The following is a 20,242-nucleotide window of genomic DNA, read 5'->3' as shown; positions in this document are numbered from 1 at the left end:
GTGGAAACCTTTTCGACTTGTGCTTTCAATTTCTGGGTTTAAGTGTTATTAAAATATCTATGTGGGTATATTTTAAAAGAAATAATTATCTTTTCCTATACACACACTATTTTTTAATCTCAGGGAATTTTCTCTGTTTACTGACTGCTCCCCAGAGATGGATGCTCTAACCACCATGGAGAGCAGGACCATAAATATCCTTTTGCAACACAAGAGCTGCAGTTACAGTGTAGTGAAATCTATCATCTCACTTGTATGAGATGCAATGTGTCTGCATCAGAAATTACCCAGAACTTTCTACCCACAGTGACTAGATTAAACTGTGGTTTTAATTTTAGAGATTTGGTGTGCATATTCTAGGTAATATCTAGGTCTTTCTAGGTAGTTCTTGTATTTATAAATTGCTCTTCCTCTTTACTAAATATTATAGATTCTTGTATGATTTATTTAACACTTGTTTTTTAACACTGCTAGTCTAACTCAGTGAACAGCTCCCCAAATATACATGTACAGTCTATGACAATACTCAGAGTAACTGCTATGCCTGAATATCTAAATTCTGTAACACCATTTTCTCATGGTAGTCCACTGAACACCAGAAAGAGAGTGCAGCATTCTCAGTCAGTGAGGAGCTTAGCCATAAAATATCTAGACTGTCATATACAATTGCACTACATTCGGTCAATTCCAAATTGTTCTGAAACGCCTGAAAAAGTTGCTGGTGTTTGTAATTATTATTTTTAAAACTGTAATGCATTGCATAACAGCCCATGATCTTACTCCTAGTCTCTGTTGCATAAAGATTCTATCTGGAAGTCTAGTATTTATTAAATACATTTGCTAGATCTACTAGTAGAACTCACATGTCTTGCTTCTTGTGCTGTTCCAAGGCACTTCTTGGAGGGAAGAGTAGCAGGAATGAGAGTGTAAGACCAAATTTTCAGAATGTTGGAGTAATGCCTCTAGTCCAGTCAAGAGTATCAATATGATTGATGACTTTGCAGTGATGTGGAGGGCAAAATACTAACATGTTATAACAAAAATTTTTTGAAAGCTCAAAATGTTGGTACCTATGACAAGCTGCCACATGATTGAGAAAACAGGTTTATGTTCCAGACTGCTCAGAAACTGAATGTGAACAGTTCCTGCAAATAGTAGTTCTCCCAAATGTCTTTATTATAAGCCTGTCTATTCAGCAAACTACTGTGCCCTGAGGTGTGAACCTTGAACACGTTGATTCAAGTACCAGAAACAACCTAAATGTGGCATATCTGTGGTCCCTGCATGCTTGAATTAGCCAGGTAAATATGTCTGCAGAGATCTGGTTCCCACATCACCAGGTTGTTTTCTTACTGAAGGCAGCTCAGGTGTAAAGCTAACATGGTATCGCTCCACTCTGCTGTAGTCTAGGAAGGAGACCTCTAACACATGGGGTCTGACGTAGCAAAGGACAAAATTTGGCCTCTGGGTTAAAACTACCAGCTGCTTCTTTGCCTTTTTTTTTTTTTTTTCTCTTCCTTTGTTTGTTTTGGTTTATGTGTGGTTTTTTAGCCAACAAACTTAAGCACAACCTTAGGACCCCTGAGATGTCCTCTCCTCCCTCCCAGTTTTGCAAATTACCAGAAGCTTATGCACAAAGCAGACTGCAGGGAGGGAAGAGCATGCAGAGTGCTGGGGAGTCCAAGGGACTCCCTTTGGAGATGATGGCTTCCTTCCTCATCCTTCTCAAGTCCACCTTCAAATGTTACCATGGTGGTTGTCTTTTCAAATATGAATGGTCCTTCCATTTCCTTCTCTTGCCTCATGCCCACAAAGTTTGGCAGGATCTTTTTTGAAAAAGCACTCTCATCACAGTTCCTGTACTGCCTTCTGCATGCAGGCAGAAAGTGAGGATAAAAAAAGTAAGGGAAAGCAAAGAACATCTAACAATTCTGAACATACATTTCCTCAAAAAATTATTGAAAAAATACCATAAGATTTGGCAACTCAGTGAACCTAGCATTAATTTTTTTTCCAAGCTAGCTTTCTTTTTGTTTAGCCTTCTTATCTGGGTTAGCTTTTAACAAATTCAGCTGTCACTTTCTATATGAGTGAGAACATTTTTAGTACTGTGGATCAAGCTGGCAACAAGTGAGCAGTAGTGTGAGACCATCAGCAGGTGCGTGGGAGACAGCAGCAATTTGGGAAGCCTGAAAGAGTGCTGGGGAGGGAAATCAATGTTCAAAAAGCATAGTAAAAATCTTGCTGGTTTTAAGAGGTATTGCTAAAACAACTGTGCTGCCGAGAGCATAATTTGTTTTTCTGTTCTTCAACAGCGTCTGATCTTTGTATGTTATCTCTAGGATTTAAAGACAGTTTCCTTTTTTCAATGTGTTTGGAAATATTAATCTTTGGATTGAGGTAATAATTTTACCCATAGTTCCTGAGGCCTGCTTATTTAACATCTGTTTAGAAGCAAGGAGAGAGCAGTTTTTTGAATCTCATACTACATCTGGATCAAAAAGTCACTGCAAAAAGGAGCATTTTAACAAGAAATACTCCAATCATGGAAAAATTCCAAATAAAATTTCCCAATAATTATATCTGCTAGACATAAAACAGATAAATTATATTGAATCAATTTGTACATAAATATGAAGACAGTAGGGGAAGTATGGTTACATGAGTCACCTACACACCAAATACTTATTAACAGGCTTGTTGAATTTAGTCTCAAGTGTCAGGGTGATTCCCTGCTGTAAAAGCCCCAGTGAATGCATTTGTATTAGCACTTTGTAGCAGAGAGAATCTAATCTGCCAATTCCTAAAAATGAATGCAACATTCTTGAGGAAACCATGCTAGAACTGGCACTCTGGATAAAATCCTGAAGAGGAACATTTTCACTGTCTTTAAGAAGGTCAACATTTGTTGACTGATAACAACCAATGACAGAATGGAGAGTTGGAGTATCAAAGAGATAGATAATGAAGGGTATACTAAAGGTTTGAGTTGAAAAACACATCAGAAACAATGGCAAGTGGCTTAGCCTCAAGTCTGATGTGCTTTTCATAATCCTTTGGTGTTCAGTGCCTTAGGATAATCTACACTAGGAGTGAAGTTAGGAAGAATACAGAGCAAAAGAGGCAATCCAGAAAAAAAAAATTTCAAACAGAAGCTGGGACTCCAGGAGGATAAAGTCAGGCTATCCTAAAGAGAAAGAGGTGTGCCAGAGACAAGTAAAAGGGAATTATAACAAAGATGAAAGTCGCAGAAAGAAGGAGTAATGGGAATGATTCTCTGTTTCCAAGGCAAACAACCTAATTATTTACAAGAGGACATTAATTGTCCGTTAAACATAGGTGCTGTGGAAAGTAAATATTCATCTTTTGGTGACCCAAGCATGCATATCACTGACTGAAACATTTGCTTCTAATGAGGGATTGACATTATCATCTATAAGGAAAAAAGGTGTTTGAATGAAAATGTTTTTGCAGGGAGCACTTTCACCACCCCAGTGTTATATAGCTTCTTATTTCCTTGGTCCTTTTATGGCTCCATGAAATCATCCTGTATTTCCTTAGTTAAACATATGGAGGAAAAAATACTAAACATTTTAACAAAATGTTCATCCATGCTACAGAAGGTACTTTCAGGTATGATTCTCAGCTTGAGGTAAGGCATGTATCTGCCCTGTTTCATAGCATATAATACTCTAAGTACTAGGAAGATGAAAGGGATGTTATTATACTGAAACTATATATTTTACAGATAAATTGTATATTTTAGAGTGTTTTTTTGCTCTCTTCCAGGTCAGAATGAATGGTAGTAGAGTGTACTCCAAGGAGAGCAGAGTAAAACAATAGCATAAAGTGCCCAGATAAAATAGTCCCATAATTTTAGGGTGAATTAGTTTTTCTCCAGAAAAGGAGCTGAAATGAAAATCTATCAACAAAATCTGCATTGCATTTGATAGTCTGTTCAGCTGTCTACAGAGAGAAGGCCCAGTCCAGTAGATCTAGCAGCCAGAACTTCTAGAAATGGCATGCTGCCAGAGTCTGAAAGAAAATAAATTAAATTACTATCTACTGGCTCTATAGTTAACAGGATTGTTCCCAGACATCATAAGTGCATACACAAAAATAGACAATTGTGATAAAGGGTTAATATGCTGGGTGAATACTTGTTTATATCTCTATATTGTTAGCACCAGGGTGTTGATGAGCACATATTTATCCATAAGCCACTAATTTACTGCCACTTTGCCCATGGTGTTGGAGAACCTCATTACTTCCCAGTATCTGATTGGGAGAAGCTGACCAGAATTTTAACAGAATCATGAGAGCACTACAACGAGCTTCATGCTGCAATGAACCTGTTGTCTAAGGCTGCCACACAGCACATTTAAGTTTCTTAGCTTTTGATACACATAACATGTGCTCTAGCAGAGTTAATCACTGAGGTGCAAATTCATTTAAAGACGACCTGAAGGAGTATTGAAAATAACCTCTAAGGTTTAGGGATATATGCTGACTACCCCAGGCATTTATGACGGTTTTAATATGAACTGTAACCATTTTTACTTGTAATGCTTCCACGATGTCTTCACTCACTGTAAATTGTTGGCTCCTTCTCAGCATGGCCCACTGGCCTGCTACTGGCCATGTCAAATGCTCTGCAGAGCCCTGAGGGAGACTGTGGTTTGAGCCATCCAGGTATGATAAAACTCCTTATTACAATGTTACAGCGGCTTCAAACGGTCTCCATTTCATGTGGATAGGAAATGAAGGATACTAAAAAAACCCAAACCACAAAATCAAAAAAAGCTCTGCATGTTAGAAACCTACACAGAACTTTAGAAAAGAGATTTATTTAATGCTGTTAAACAACCCCATATTTTGCAAAGGGATAATGTGGTGCATCAGCTGTCATCCGCTAAGTGTATTCCAAGGGGTCATCTCATATAGGAGCAGTTGCTATTATGCAGTTAGAATTCAGAGTGCTTTGAAAAGAAAATTAAAAGGGTAGTTGGGTAGAGAGAATGGAGTTTAAATGTAAATTTGCTAAAACTTGTTTTGGAAGAATTTCTGCAGCATACGTTCCATGTTTCTAAATCTGACAAGTACTCGATAAAGTGGTTTGACTTTCCATTCCCATATAGATTTTATTTTTGTGCTGAGATGCTAAATTCTGCACCAGCTCAGTGTAATTATTTTAATGATTTATTAAATTTTTTTCCACAAAATTTGTTAGGCAGTCATTATGTCATTTAATTTAGGATAGTTCATACAAGCAAGGATTTCCATGTCCATTTCACAGAACAAAATACTCATTGCTTTTGCTGGGTCCTCACTTATTGCATTCCACATAGTTTTAACAGTAAAACGGCCTTGGTTAGATTTGCTTTGTATTTGTTGCTTCACCCTCTGTTTCTCATACAAATTTAAATTAGTATCAGCTTTGAATTGCTGGCACACTCAAAATCTGCACCTCTCCCATTTCATAGCAAGGTAAAATAAGAAAATATTTCTGTTCACATTGGCTTCTTCCTTTCATCTCCTCAAGCTTAAAATTACTTTAGTATAAATTTAAATAAAGTGTCTTATTACAAAAACCTTGGTGCATCCAAAAATTACCCATTTATAGTATTCTCAGGAAAGTCTTGGATTTATCTCAGTGCTAAATGATGGAGAACCCCCAAGAAATACATACAGGCTTCATCCACTGGGACCCAAAGCAGAAAGCAAATTAGCTCTTTATCTTGTTTGGATTTTTGTTAATCAAGAAAAATGCACTTAATTACTGTGACAGGAAGCAGTGCATGTAGAAACTGCACTGAGCCTGGAGCCAGATGTCATGCAGTCTAAGATAGCTTTAGTTTGTTGTGCTGCCTCTCTGTCAACAGAAGAGAACCTCCTCAATCACAGCTAGAACTTGTTACTTTATTCAAATAGGAATTTCAGTAACTCACATAAGGGCAACTTATTTTTTTTCATGGCTATAAATGTTTGTTTGTTGGGTTTTGGTTCTAGTTTTTTAACATGGCTTGTGGGATTTGGGATTGTTATGAAACCTGGATGAACTTAACACCTCTGCGACCTTTCAACCTCTCAATTTGTTTGCAACTGGCTAGTGAAAATTGCCAACTTTGTTTCAACCAACAAGCATGATGTATTACTGAATGAAAACCCCTACATTTAGAGACAGTGAATTAATACAAAATGCAGAGCAGGACTCAGTCAAAACTGTTCATTTTGTTCCCTCTGGCTGCTCTGGGAATCAGAGAAGTTCAGACAAGGATCAGTTGGATCAGCTTGGATCAATTTATGAAGATTTTACTGCTATATTCTAGTCCATTGCTTTTGATAGTTCAAATATTTTAAGAATGCCTGCTATCATGCAAAAATAAGTACTCTTGATCCTATTTTTATAATTATCATCTGAATTCTTGAGACTTCTTGTGGCAATGCTTTCTTAATTGGAGTTGGAAGTAGTATCAAGCAAACTCTATACTGTTTGGCAGTCTTTCACAGCTCAGTGGAATTTTATCAAGCCTCCAGACTTTAAGGAGAAGGTCAGGATATGGATTTTGGATTGCTGTGATGTTTGTTATGTTGCAACAGTTCATAAAGCATTGCTGACTCCCAAATGCCAGCAAGGAGAGAGTGTTTGCTTTTCACAAGGAATGACCTGAGTCAGATTGTGTGTCAGCAGCGGGATTAAAGTTCAACAGCAGATTTTAAGGTTTCTTTCTATGTTAGTCGTTGGACTTGATGGTCTTTTCCATACTTAGTGATTCTATGATTCTTCTTCCCATTATTGCAAAGCCTTCAAATGTTGACCCTGGAATACTTCTCTGTGGATTGTCTGGTTTCATACATAGGCTATTCTTGTGAGTACATTCCATCAGTAAGCAATGTCAGAAGGCAAATGAAGAAGGCTGGTCACCATATGTGTGCATGGTTTCACATCTGCCCTTTTCATTTTTATTTTTCTCAATCTTGGTAAGGAATGCTGATTTAACTTCCATGTTTATGTTGTTTGGGCACCTATACCAAATTTAGACCATCATTCAGTTATTACACCAGTTCCCAACAAAGTGCAGGGATCCATGACAAATGACGTGCAGCCCAGGCAGGGGGTGAAGGCTGTGGTGAGAGAGAAACACTGTGAGAGACAGAAGATCCCAGTTCTTAGCTCTGTAAGACTCAGCACAAGCTGGGAAGCTGCCACCTCACAGACAGGTGATAGGGTGCCAGACAAGTGGCTAGGTGAAACCTAAATGCCTGTTCCTGGCTCCTACTGTGTTCCTACTATCACAGTTTATCTGTAATTTAGGAAAGAAACATATAATCTTACCAATTGCCTTGTAAAAGTTGTCAGCTCCTTGTTTACACGGCTCCATGAAATAGACAGTGTTTCAAGGTTACTAGTGACTAGCTTTTGTTCTGAGGTGGCAGGGAATGTGGCTTCTAATTAACTCATCATGTTCATCAAAATCAAATTCTTCAAATCCTTGGGACTTGCATTACAGAGAACTTCCTCCAAGTATGATGTAGTAAGAAGAAACTAACATTATTTAATCTATTGGAAATTCATAGAAAACAATATGACATTTACCCGATTTTGACTGACAAAGTAAAATACTACAATATTACAATATTTCTCAAAATATATGTTCAGCAAAACTATAGTCATATTAATGTCTAAAATATTATTTTTACATTAATAGAAAGGCTTCAAAGATGGATCTTTTACTAGGAATATGCCTGGAGTTATAGAAATAAAATAAATATTTTATATTTACAGTGCACAATAAAATGTAGTCAATGATGAAAGAATGAAATGGAGTACAGAATAGCAGAAAAAAAATCTGCAGAGAAAAGATTTTCTGCTTTTTTCATCAGCAAAATTTTGTAATTACAAAGTTTGCTCCTATGTGTCTGATGGGTGATAGTCTCTTCCACAGCACCAGGCTGAAGGCAATGCTTATTGAAGACTGATCTTGGTATATTTGTCTATTTTTTACTTTCATTTTAGAAAAACGTACACTCATGGTGTCTTTATTGAATCTCTTACAACTACTTTGGTATGTAACAATGAAGTAAATTTTGGCTCAAAACCCCAGAGTAATGGCAACTAAAATGTCTTGTGTTGGTTTTGAAGAATTTTTAAAAGACATAAGCTATGCTTCCAAGGGTTCTGGACTCTTTGCTCTAAAACTGGTAGTCACTCAAATTGTTGGCATTATATTATTTTGAAATTTTCAAAATATTTTGGTTATCTCAAAAGTAGTCCCTCTGCCCCTTTTTTGGGAGAGCTTGAAACTGTGTAACTTTTGCTAATAAGTAAAATTCTTCTTTTTCAAGAATAGAATTTCTCATAAAGTTGCATCTCTGATTTTTCCAGCCTGTTTTAAATACAAGATAATGCAAAGCTGATGGTTTATATGGAGTTTCCAGAAGTGATTTTAATATGACAGCCATGGCAGGATAATATTTTGTGTGGAATCTCATGCTTAGAGGACTGAATTGGAAGATTGTGGCTAAAACTATTAGAGAAAGGCATAAATCCTCAATGACAACAAACAAGGGGCAAAGGTAACATAAAATCTTGTCCAACAGCAGTCATTTCCTTACTTGCCTTCTGTTTCCAAAATAGGGGTTTAATGTAAAAAAAAGTGTTAATGTTATTTATCAGTTCTAATTTGGGATCAGGAAAAGCAGCTGGGAATTTCATATGAATGGTCCATATATTTGCCTTTCCTGTGTATACTGCTATTTGATATGGATGGACACAACTCCCATGATTCCTACATTCTCAAGTTAAAAAATGTAATATCATCCCCACCTGCAGATATACACACCAGTATTGAGGCACCCAGTTAAACTGCTCACTGACAAGGTGGCCATGTCCTGGCACTACTTAATTCAAACTGTGAAACCACAGCTTGATTGGCTGGCAGTCCTGCTCAGTGCAGGTACTCGCTCAGCATTGTTCGAGCTTGCTCTGGTCACTAGCTCTGAGTTTAAAGCTCAAGAATAAAGGTGCTTCTTTATTTGATAATTTCATAAGGCAGACACTGTAAGTATTGCATTTTCTTGTAGAAACCAAACCACAAATTTTATTTGTTTATCCTATTGTATGAAAAATCATTCAATCCTGAAGCTGAATCAGAAAAATCTTATTGTATCAAGGATTTAATTTGTTTTATAAATTCAGTAGTAGCTCTTTTTTTTATTATGCACAGAATAATTATATATAATATATACGTATAAATTTGAGTTTTACTTTACCTTTACAATCAAGACGACTTTAACCCTTATTTAATCATCTTTCTACCTGCCCCCTTCCCCAAACAGGAGTATTTTACTGCTGTTCTTCCATTCTGTCTGGTTGCTGTCCATACATTCTGCAATTCCTGCGTTTTACTAGAATACTAAATGACCCTACCGGAAAATATTTACGATATAAAGTAGTTCGTTATTCTGTAAGGACAAATAGTAGGGATTTCTAGTGTAATCAGGAAGCTGCTGAGAACAAAACGCTTGCTCACGTTTTCGGGCCGCAGCCCCGTCTTTGTGGCAGCGGCCGCCTCTGTCAATATCAATTGCGCAGTGCCCCCTAGGGACTCAGCCACCGCGGGACTCCCAGGGCCCTCGCACGCCGCTCCTCTTCCCCTTTCTTGACCTTGAAAATAACTCTGAATTTCATCCTATTCCAGCTATAATGATATGACTTGCCCTTTAACTCCTTCCAGGCTTTTTTTTGGTTGGTTTTTGAAGTTGACTGTGGTTCACACCATTCCATGTATTTTCAGTGCATGCATATTCAGTTTTAGGTAAGAAGTTTCCTCTACATTATTTGAATTTGATGGCAACATTTTAAGACATTCTTTTCCGGTTTGGTAATCCTAGGAGATAAGTTTTCTTTTCAATTGTTTGTTAAAAAGGAGCTGTGTGAATTTCCTTCTCAGAGCCATTATTTGATCCATACTGGTAGAAAGAGGCTGGAAACTGCAGTACTGTGTACAGATGTCACATACCTGATGAGTGATTTCTTATACTTATTGATATAGTGGTTTCAGGGAAATAATAGTAATAATGGGAACAATGATAAAGACATGTTTTCTTTTACATCACTCACACTGTTGAGCTGAGATGTCCCAGGAAAATCTGTTCAGAGGAAAGAAGAATTTTGCCTGAAGTATTTATGATCAAAACAGTTCGGAAATAAAAGACGGCAAAATGAGCAAAGGGCAGTGGGTTTTGAATAGGCTTCATCAGCAGAGGGGAGAGGTCATCTGGGAAGATTAGTTATAGGAGCTATTAAATCACCTCTGTGACACTGTTAGAAGAAGCTGCTTAACGTAATCATGTGCAATCAGTAAAAATGCTGTTTATTACAGAGCAGTTTTGATTTTCATATTTGGTATTGTTATGTAAGATGGCTTAATGTAAGGCCATACACATTTCCCCAGTACAAATTACCAGCATTAATGATTTATGGTGTTTTCCTGACAACTTTTAAAGTAAAAAATTATTGGGAAATATCTCTCCAAATCTATTTCCACTAATATATTTCTTAGAGACTTGTGTAGTTTTTTTTTTCTTTATACTGTAGTTTTAGACAGTTGAAACTGATACAGAGTTTATATATCAACTAGTCCTGCATCCTATACCTCTGTTTGAGTTTGATTATCCTTCTTATTGACATAATGCCAACCATCTCTTTGAAGTGCTTATCATTTAGTGATAAGACTCCACAAAAAAAGATCTTCCTCTAATCTGGTTTCTCCAGTTTGGAATTTCACTTCTCTATGCATATTTTCCTATGTGTAAAGTAGAGAATAATATAATCACTTATGTTTCTCGTATATTTATGTCCATGGATTATCTCAGGATAGACATGCCAAATTCAAGTTTTGGATTTGGACTTATTTTGGTTGCAAAATGTTAAAAGTTGACTGCCACATTTCAGGAGAACTAGATGGAAAATTTGACGGTGATGGAATCTTTGCCAAGGTTTTTTTGTTAGGTTTTTTAAAATTATTTTATTTTTTATAAGTTTTTTTGGCACATAATAGTATCTTGCAAGATACTATTATAATTTTCCCTGAGTTTTCCTTCAGTCTAGATCAAAATCTTGTCAGGATGCATGTTTTTGTACCATGAAGTACAACAGATTTTCAGATAAACTGAGTCAACAAGGGATGGCAAAGTACTTTTAAATCAGTAAACTTAACTGAATCTTAACTGCTGTAATTATGCTTCCATAGTGATGCACAGTTGTGGGACCCAATATCTACTAGCAAGCTACCAAATTTCAGTAGATTATAGACAGGCTGGACTCTCGCTTATTTTATTATTTTCTATAAGTCTATCTTGTCCATATAAAGTAAAATCATATCAGAAATATTGAGCTTTATTTTTAAAATTTTACTTCCTTATTATATCTCAGTTTGGTATAAATCAGAATATTCCTTGCATATTCTTTTACCTCAATTTTTGTGATTTATTAGATGGCATTAGCATTTGTTGGCTCTTTCTTTCATTTTCCCTGATAATCTGGCAGCCAGAAAGAGCTAGGATGAGGTACAAGTGCAAGTACATACTTTTGGAAACCATTCTAAAGCATAATATATTGAAATGTTTCATAATGAATCCTTGTTTGCCAGAAAAATATTCAACCATGCCAGAAAATTATCTGTGAGGAATAATTCTAGCCCCTTCTTTCCTCCCCCTCTTCCCAATTTGTGTTGCTTGGAAGAGGAGAAGAAAAATGGCACAGATGCATGCAGTATTGCACAAAGAGTATATATGGACATTTCAGTCACTGATATTTCCCCATTTTCTGATGCTAATGTAAGATATGTTGGTTTTGCATTTGTAATTAAGATGAACAGATGGTGAAGACTTAGTTTAAAGTAATACTGTACATCCATTAAAATAATCTCTGCTGACAGTGATTCTTTACTATAGCAAGACTTAATTGCATATATAACATGTGTACATCAGAAAGAACTCGGTCTTTAGCCATTTGCTCTGTTAGGACAATAGTAAAACAGACGTCACCAAAACAGAATTTGTCCTGGAGACTCCTAAGAGTAACAGATGCATCTCTGCTGACAATATTGCCTTGCTTTAATTAATGAACATTTTATGAAGAAAAGAATACATCATTTCAGAAAATATGCAGGATTTCTTCTGAAAAAAAGGAGCTCAAGTTTTGCAAGAGGAAGGTTCAGGAACATGACAGTAAAAATTTTAACAGATAAACTTGATGTTGCTTACACTATTTCTCTCAGGGAGTAGTACACATAATTTGAGTGTTCCTTGGCAGCTTTATAAATGTGTGTCTTTTTGAACTGGGTTTTTGTTTTAAATTAGGTTTATTGTGAAGGGTCTGACTGAAGCAAGTCCTTAAGCCTCTGTGAAGCAAAAGAAGACCCCAGTATGTTTTCTTCTTTCCATAGAAATTATATAAAATGTCATTTTTAAATTTTTAATATATAAAAATAAATTAAAAATATAAATAGAAATATAAAAATATAATTATGTGTTTCCACCTTAAGATCTATACTACACATGAAATGGAGCTTCAGGTTATGTCTAAAGTAGGTACCTATATTTCACCTGCTGTACAGAACAGCAACAGGTTTGTTGAGCAGTAATACTTATTTTTCAAAAGCATAATTTGGTGGTTGTATATTTATAACTCAACCCCTTTTCTGTTTGCTTCTTGTTCTACCTGCCATCACCACATTGGTACCTATTTTCCATGACAATGAAAACTAGCAAATGCTAACCTCTGAGGACATCATTTGGCAGAAATACTTCCTTCCTTTCCCCAAGCTTCTTTTGTAAGGACATATATTTTACTATTGTTATGATTACCAAAAATTAAGTATAAGGTTTGATTAGCATTTCTGCAAGTTTTTTTAAACTAAAGTACATTTTCTACTGTGCCAGAACTATCAGCAAAATCACTAAACAGTGGCTGAACATGTCTTTAATGTGAAAAACAGTTGTCCACACTAGTTTCAAAAAATCTGTGAATCCTCACTTTTTGTTTTGTGCTTCATCTGTTGAAGGCCTGGGCTCGATACTCTCTCCTCATCCAGGAGAATGTATTGGAGATTGTAGTGTGTCACACTTTGGTTTAAATTCCTTAGGGTTTTTTTGGGTTTTTTTTTTGTTTTGTTTTGGTTTTTTTTCCCCTGTTAAAATTCTGCATTGTTTAAAAATATTTAGATATTAATTGAATCAAGGACTCGAACCCTGAGGCCCCATTTTCCATAGGAGTACCACAAACCTCATGTTACTGAGTAATTTTCACTGTGCCTCAGAATATTTAATTGTATTAAACCAAGTGGAATAGCACCAGCAGGAGAGATTGAGAGAGCCTTTATCCTAGAATAAGAAAATTCTGTATCATGGTAGTTAAATATTTTTCCAGGAGATATGGTTCAAAACCCCTCAGGCAAGAAAAAGAATTGAACCAACCTTTCTTCTATTCAAGATGGGCTGCAGGGTTAAGCAGGAGAGAGGTACTGCTTTCTTTAAATCAATACATTAGCTTTCTCTAGAATGTCTGAAACTGAAATTAAATATTTCTCTTCCATGTGTGTACCTCCTTCCCATCCCACAGCTAAAACTATTTAAAATTAATTTGAGCAGAAATTTGTGGTTGGGAAAGAATATGGTTTGACAGGCACACTGAGAAAGTCTTTCATTTGCATAGATTTCATTCTAGTGACAGAATTAGACCAAATAACTCTGTAAATACAGCTGAGGTATATGGGTAGTGCTCACTGAAAAAGAAAATAAAAAAGGCAAGGAGTGAGACAGACTGGGACCCAAGAGAACACAAAAGGGCTGCAAGTTTTACAAAACATTCATTTGTCTAATTTACTCAATATAATAAAGAAAGTATTGATTTATTTGGGGAGTTGGCAGAAATTATTGATTAGAGGAGTAGTATATTTACTGAATATAGGATGGATAATGTTTTTTAATGGATATAGAAAATATCTCTCCAAAACTGGAATGATCCATAAGTCATAGGATGCAGAGCACAAAACACCATCAGACTAACATACTGAGAAAGGTTTTAAACAATAACTGAGTAAATCTTGGAAGAGTTCCAAAGAAACCGGGAACAGAAAAGGAACTACATGCACAATAATGGGGTTTAGACAATAGAGATAGTGCAGCAGACATTTCTGAATGGAGTATTAGCTCTTTAATTATAATAATTACCTAAGTTTAAGGTCAAGGCACCTGTGCATTGCTGTCTGTGAGAAACTGATTAAAAAATTAGAAGGAGCATTTAATCTCTGTGATACTATTTCCAAAAATTCTCATAGAAATTTGGATATTGCCAAGATTATTACTTATTATTTGTACTGTACCTAGAGACATTGACTGAGATGGGTCCCATGTCACCACCCTGATATCATTCATATCAAGATTGACTCTCTTACCACTCGAAATAAAATGTAAAATGGAAATTCTCCACAGGGAGGAAAACCATTAAAAAGGAAGACTCACATCTTATTTTATTCTGATTTCCCATTCATACTGAACATAGAAATGAAAGGCTTCATTTTGTTCCCTTTAGTAATTCAGAAAAGTCTATTCCTGGTCTTGGAAATTAACTTTTTAGCTAATCAATTGGTATAACCTCAAGTTTGCTGCAAGGGAAGCCTGTGTGAGAAGGGGTGAAGGTGGATCTTGTCACCTGGACATGGATGGAGTACAGAGTTTTGCAAAGTATCTCTGTCTGGAAACAGCACTACTCACATCATCCCCGTTAGGTTCATGGCTGTTGGAGGCTCTGTGCTCATTTCTGAGCAGGAGAATGCATCTGTGTGAGTAGTTTGTGCTCTGGGGACCCCACATGTAGCCAGTGTGGGACACCAGGGCTGGCCAGCAGTGTCTGTGCCACACAGCTCCGTGTTTTGCCCGCTTCCTGCCACGTTGGACAAGTTCCAATCTGAAAAAGTGCAGGCAGAGATCACTGAGGTACATACACAGAGAGAAATACTGCCTTTCCCTTTCCCCTCCTCCCCCAAGTATTTGGAGGAGGATTGCAGGTAGCAGAAGAAAGCCGGTGCCAATAGGAACAGATACCAGCATTTTTTATTGAGAGCACAGTTAGAGGAGGCTCGAGTGAAGAATGGGTGTCAAGTTGAGGGAACTAGGTAATAAACAGATGAGACAGAAGAAGGGTTAAAGCAAAGAAAATAAGGAAATATGAGAGGTGATGGAGCCAAGGCATGGAAATGTGTTATATAGGAAGACATTTACTAAAAGCTTATAGAGATGAGAAACATAAGGTTATTTCTAAAAAGAAGGGAGCAAGTGCATGAAAAGAAGTCATAGGAGAGGGCAAGAGGAAACCTGGAAAAAGAGACTGAAAAAGTAAATGTGATGTTTTGGAAGTGAACTCCTGTAATTTTTTATAAGTATTGCTCTGCAATGCCATTTTTGACAGAAGAATATTTCCATCCGAGTAAAAATTTAAAAATTTTATAGGGCTTTTAAAATGAGTAATTTCTAGTAAAACACATATGGAAATTTTAGTATACATTTTTATTTTAGAAAACAGTCCTGATTTCAAAATTTTCATTCACAGTTTCTTGACTTTCTCTCTTTTTGCTACCTCCTCCCTTTTTCTTTTCTCTCATTCTAACTCAAATCTGCACCATCTTCAATAAAGAAGTGTATTCTTCTGTCAGAAGGAATTTTGAGTCTAAAAATGTCAGAAATGAAGAAAAACACAAGTGCACTTAACAAGGAGGAAGGAACTGCTTTTGCAAAAAGTCACACAAAAGAATAAAAAAATACAGAGTAAAACAAATGCAATAGTATTTTCTGATGAAAAAATTAAGTGACATGTCCAGAAAAACTTCATTGGGAAACAATGACATTTTCTAGTTTGTGTTTCTCATATTTCTGAGTGAAATGAAAATATTGAAAGGACATGTTAAAAAAAAAAGCAACATTTGGGTCTCTTTCTGACCCTGAAGCAAGTGTCAGGCTATCATTGCAGAGGGAGATGTTTTCTCTCCAGCTGTGGCCTGTGGTTGATAACCAGACCTTTTACATTTCAGCAGTAAGTGCTAAAGATGTCATAAAAGAAACAGAATTAATGTTTTTTCACCATTGTACGTGCTCACCCCCTTTTGTGCTTTCACTATTTCAGGGGTGATTGTTTACATTCACATTTGAGGTAAAATCCACTAGAGATGATCACTGAAAAAAGAAATTCACAGAAGATGAATTGGGAAAATGAGGTGCCTGTGGTGAAATTCTGGGTAAAAGCACAAAATTAACTGTCATCCAAGCCAAAGAAGGTGAATAACTCCAAGTCAGTACCACCATCACTCTGATTGAAGTAGGGAAAGAACATTGCAAGAGCCTGTTCTAGGTGAGAACAAGCTTAAAGATGAGGAAAATGGTTAGAAGATGAGAGGATGGAAAGCTTTTAGTGAATCAAAAGCACCTGTTAACAATAAATAAATAAATAAAAGTGAAGAAGAAGAGCCCTTCTTCATTTTCTTGAACGTTTTGGTCAGATAAAACTGAGTCTTGCAGTATCGTTTGACAGTATCTTGTGAGAGGGAATGCAGTAATGTTAAAATATGGCAAGAAATCAGTAATATTTCATGGTTAGAATATTGTTACAATGAAAGCTGAGACCATGGGTGATTGTTTTCAACAGGATTAAAACCTGAAAGTTTGACTAGAGCAGAAAACTAAAAATAAAGCTCTAGGATTTTTTGCTTTATAATATCATCTGAAAACTTCAAGAGGGAAGGTTCTGTAAGTTAATATGCAATCATATTTAGAAGCAGTTTCTGTTTTAGAAAGCTTGCAGTTTAAAAACACAAGTGAAAGGATAGGAGGGAGAGCAGAAAAGGAAACTAGTATACTTTCCAGCAAAAGTTTATTCTGGGAATTATTAAGAAAATACGATTCTAAAAGAAGCTTGACAATATCTCAGGCTATCTAAAGACATTGGAAAAACCTCACTGGAAAACTAATCAATGTGCCTTGCATAAAACCTGGTTTTGTAAAGTGCCTGGACTATATTATCTTTTAGGTTCCTTCCAGCAGAACATTTTTTGACTGGGGGAAAAAAAGAGTGGTCTTCTGACTCCAGGCTACCCAATATCTTTCTCACTGACTTTTTAGGGGAAAAATGATGTGAAATTTTGACTGTCATTGCAGTTGCACTGTGAACAGCTTCTCCTCTGCTGGTATGCAGCTATTTTCTGAAACAGTCCAATTAATTTAAATATGCAAATAATTTCTACCAGAAGCAAGAACAGATTCATAATATGGCCCTTAGTTTTGGGGTTGGGGTGAGGGAGGGGTGGGAATTCTGCCCTAAATGTGATTTTTTTCTTTCACCTAAGAATTTAATTTGGAAGGCTTTTATGAGGCAGAATTTACTTAATTCTGTAGAGTGCTCTGAGATTCCAAAGTCAGAAGAGCTAAAAACGTTACAAGGTTTTCTTCCCCACTAATTAACATCCCAGTGATCAGATGGGAATTTGTAGAGTTGGATGACAGTTCTATATAATGATCTTATATTGTAGATGAGAATATTTGTGCTTTCTGGTGATGTTTGCATTGTTTACTTAAGGCAAAGTAGAGAGTATCATTCTTTCTGCTGACATAGAATTACAAGGGATTAGCAAGGCAGATTTGAGAGAGAACGGCTGGCAATTTTTTCATTGACAGAACATGTCAATAGTTAAAGGTGAGAAAGGACAATAAGTGGGAATGATGAAAGCTTTTTCCTTTTTTTCCATTTTAAAATTGACAAATAGCTTCACCAGGCAGAAACACAGCTGAATGAATTGTAATAAACACAGTGTTTTGGTAAATTGTCTTTGTTAGTGAGGAAAAATCAATGTATTGATTTATTTTTTTACATGCAGAATCTAGTTATAGAATGCCTAATAAAAATCATCCTTGTAATCCTTGTACGAGAGTGAGGTAGAGAAACTCTACTTCCAATCACAGTGTTTCAGTCTCTTTTTGCTTCTGGAGAGTAAGTTTGAAGGGCAAAATGGTAAAATCATGTTCTTACTGATTTTGAAGTGTACTTGAGAATAGCTCCCTTAGTTTTAAATTGGGGTAAAAAGAAAAGGTGTGTGTTTGGGCAAGGGAATTTATCCCCTGACTTTCTGCAGTAGCTCACTGGAGTTGAGAAGCTAATGGCAAAAGGCTCTGTAGACCTGAGCAAGAAGGCACGTTTCTGCAGGGCAAAGGAAGAGGTTCAATGTTTTTTGAAACTTTAATTAAACTTTGTGTAAGTGATGCCAGAAGGCTGCCTGAGTTGAGTGCCGTTCTCTGAATCTATTATGCTTTCCAAAGATATTGGAAAAATATTTTAATTATCTTCATTCTCGTCTCTAAGTTCCAATATGCCTCCAATATTGTTTCCAAAGTAACGGGCCCAAGCACACTCCTAGCAAATTCTGAAAGTTGTAGGATAGAATTTGGCAAAATTAAAAATGACAAATTTGACACTTGGATGAAGTAGAGAGGATTGAACACAATCACCTCTGAGTCTGTATTATGGGCAGTAATAAAAACACGCTTCTATGAAGTGGGCAGATACATGGTACTAGTTCTACCTTGTTAGTGTAAATGCACTGCATCAGATTGAGTTAGACAAGTGTAAAGGCAGCATAAAGGAGAAAAATGAATCTAGAGTATTCTGAAAGCACGTGAAATCTCATTTTTGCTACTGTGCTGCTGAAAGCAACTCAAATAATTTTTGTATAGAGTTTGTGTAAACGTTTTGGGCCTGTGTGAGAACGCCCTTCCCTGGATTTTAGCATGGAGAAAAAAATTCAAAGGCTTTTTTTTTTTTCCTCCTCTGGAGACTCAAGGAAAAAAAAAATGTTACCTTTAGTTTGAGGTGGCTCTGTTTTCACCCACCAGATTTATTTTGCCAGTTAGAATCACGGTGAGAGCCAGTATGAGATGATGCTGAAGAGGGTGTTCAGTGAAAAATGCTTCACCTATTTGTTTCAATTCTCCCAGCAGGTGTTTAGTTGTAAAATAGTAATTTAACATATAGAGTAACCTAGAATCTCTGCCAGATGCTTATTCACCTATGCTGTTGGCTTAAATTAAAATGATGACTGGACAGATGACTGGACCAAACTTGATGTTTGTAATGTCATCAGTCATGGGAATAAATGGGATTCTTCATGAGTTTTTTTTCCTTTAAAAATAGAAGGAAATAAAATTCAAATGAGTTAACATTGGAGGCATAGAATTTCCTGTATGTTTCTAGAAGTAATTTCTTATAAAATTTTTCATGCTTTTGAGTAACATGTGGTCTTCAAGATCCTGATTAATTAAAAAAGAATGTAAGCAGAGCCTGTTTCATGTGGTTTTAAGCATAACCCCATGCTCTACAATTTTTTCAAAATACTTACTCAAGTTTTCCAGCCTGCTTTAAGCCATTTTTCAAACATTTTTTTTATTATCTCTGCTCTGCAGTTGGACTTTTTTTTCAGATTAATTCCTTGATTTGCAAGATGTCATAGTGTCAGGCTCCCATTTGAACCAGGTAGTGCAGAATTTATGGCAGTAGCATTCAGGATAGAGCACACTTGACTAACAGCCAATGTCTGATACACTTCCCTGTGTTGTGCTGGGATGAACAGAGGTAACGAGAACCAAACCTTCACAGTCTCAGCAGCTTCAGCTCAGGTACCAAGGAAAAGTTACTTGGCAACAGTTCACAAATGGGGGAAAAGCTTTTGCGAAGTAAAATGAGAAGCATGTGTGCCTTAAGGAGTGTGTTTCTTTGTCTTTCAGCAATTCTTTCTTCAATTCTCATCTGCTTCAAATATATTTTGTATATTCAGGTTTTGCTGTCTGACAAATTCTGTTCAATAACTGGTAGAAATTGCAGATCTGCAGCCAATGTCTCAGGTTTTTGCACTTAAGGCTGTGTAAGATTTTCCCTATTTTTCCTCTCCCTTGTTCTACTTCATATTTTGGCATTCATATGTCTCATCTTTTTGATATACAATATATTTCCATGGTGCATTTGTGTGTTTGTGCACTTTGTGAAATTTCATTTCAGCTGTGCTACAATATTCATGCTGTGTACATTGTAGAGTGAGAATCTATTGTCCTGCCTTTGTCATTTGATCTTGATTTCATTCCTTTCCAAGATAGTGTAACTTCCATGTTTTGACCTTCCACCCCCTTTCAACATTTCTCC

At 36.3% G+C, this 20,242-nt stretch overlaps 1 long non-coding RNA gene across 1 annotated transcript; it reads left to right on the top strand.

Moving 5' to 3' along the window:
* Positions 1-8,441: 8,441 nt before the first annotated feature.
* Positions 8,442-18,441, top strand: LOC137477162 (uncharacterized). The gene is made up of 3 exons (XR_011000842.1): positions 8,442-8,577; positions 16,187-16,337; positions 18,186-18,441. It is a non-coding gene; the product is annotated as an uncharacterized lncRNA (long non-coding RNA).
* The last annotated feature ends 1,801 nt before the right edge of the window (positions 18,442-20,242 follow it).

Source organism: Anomalospiza imberbis, chromosome 7 (assembly GCF_031753505.1).
Source record: "Anomalospiza imberbis isolate Cuckoo-Finch-1a 21T00152 chromosome 7, ASM3175350v1, whole genome shotgun sequence".
NCBI lineage: Eukaryota > Metazoa > Chordata > Aves > Passeriformes > Viduidae > Anomalospiza > Anomalospiza imberbis.
Note: the sequence above shows the minus strand (reverse complement) of the source record. Positions and strands in the feature narration are given on the sequence as shown.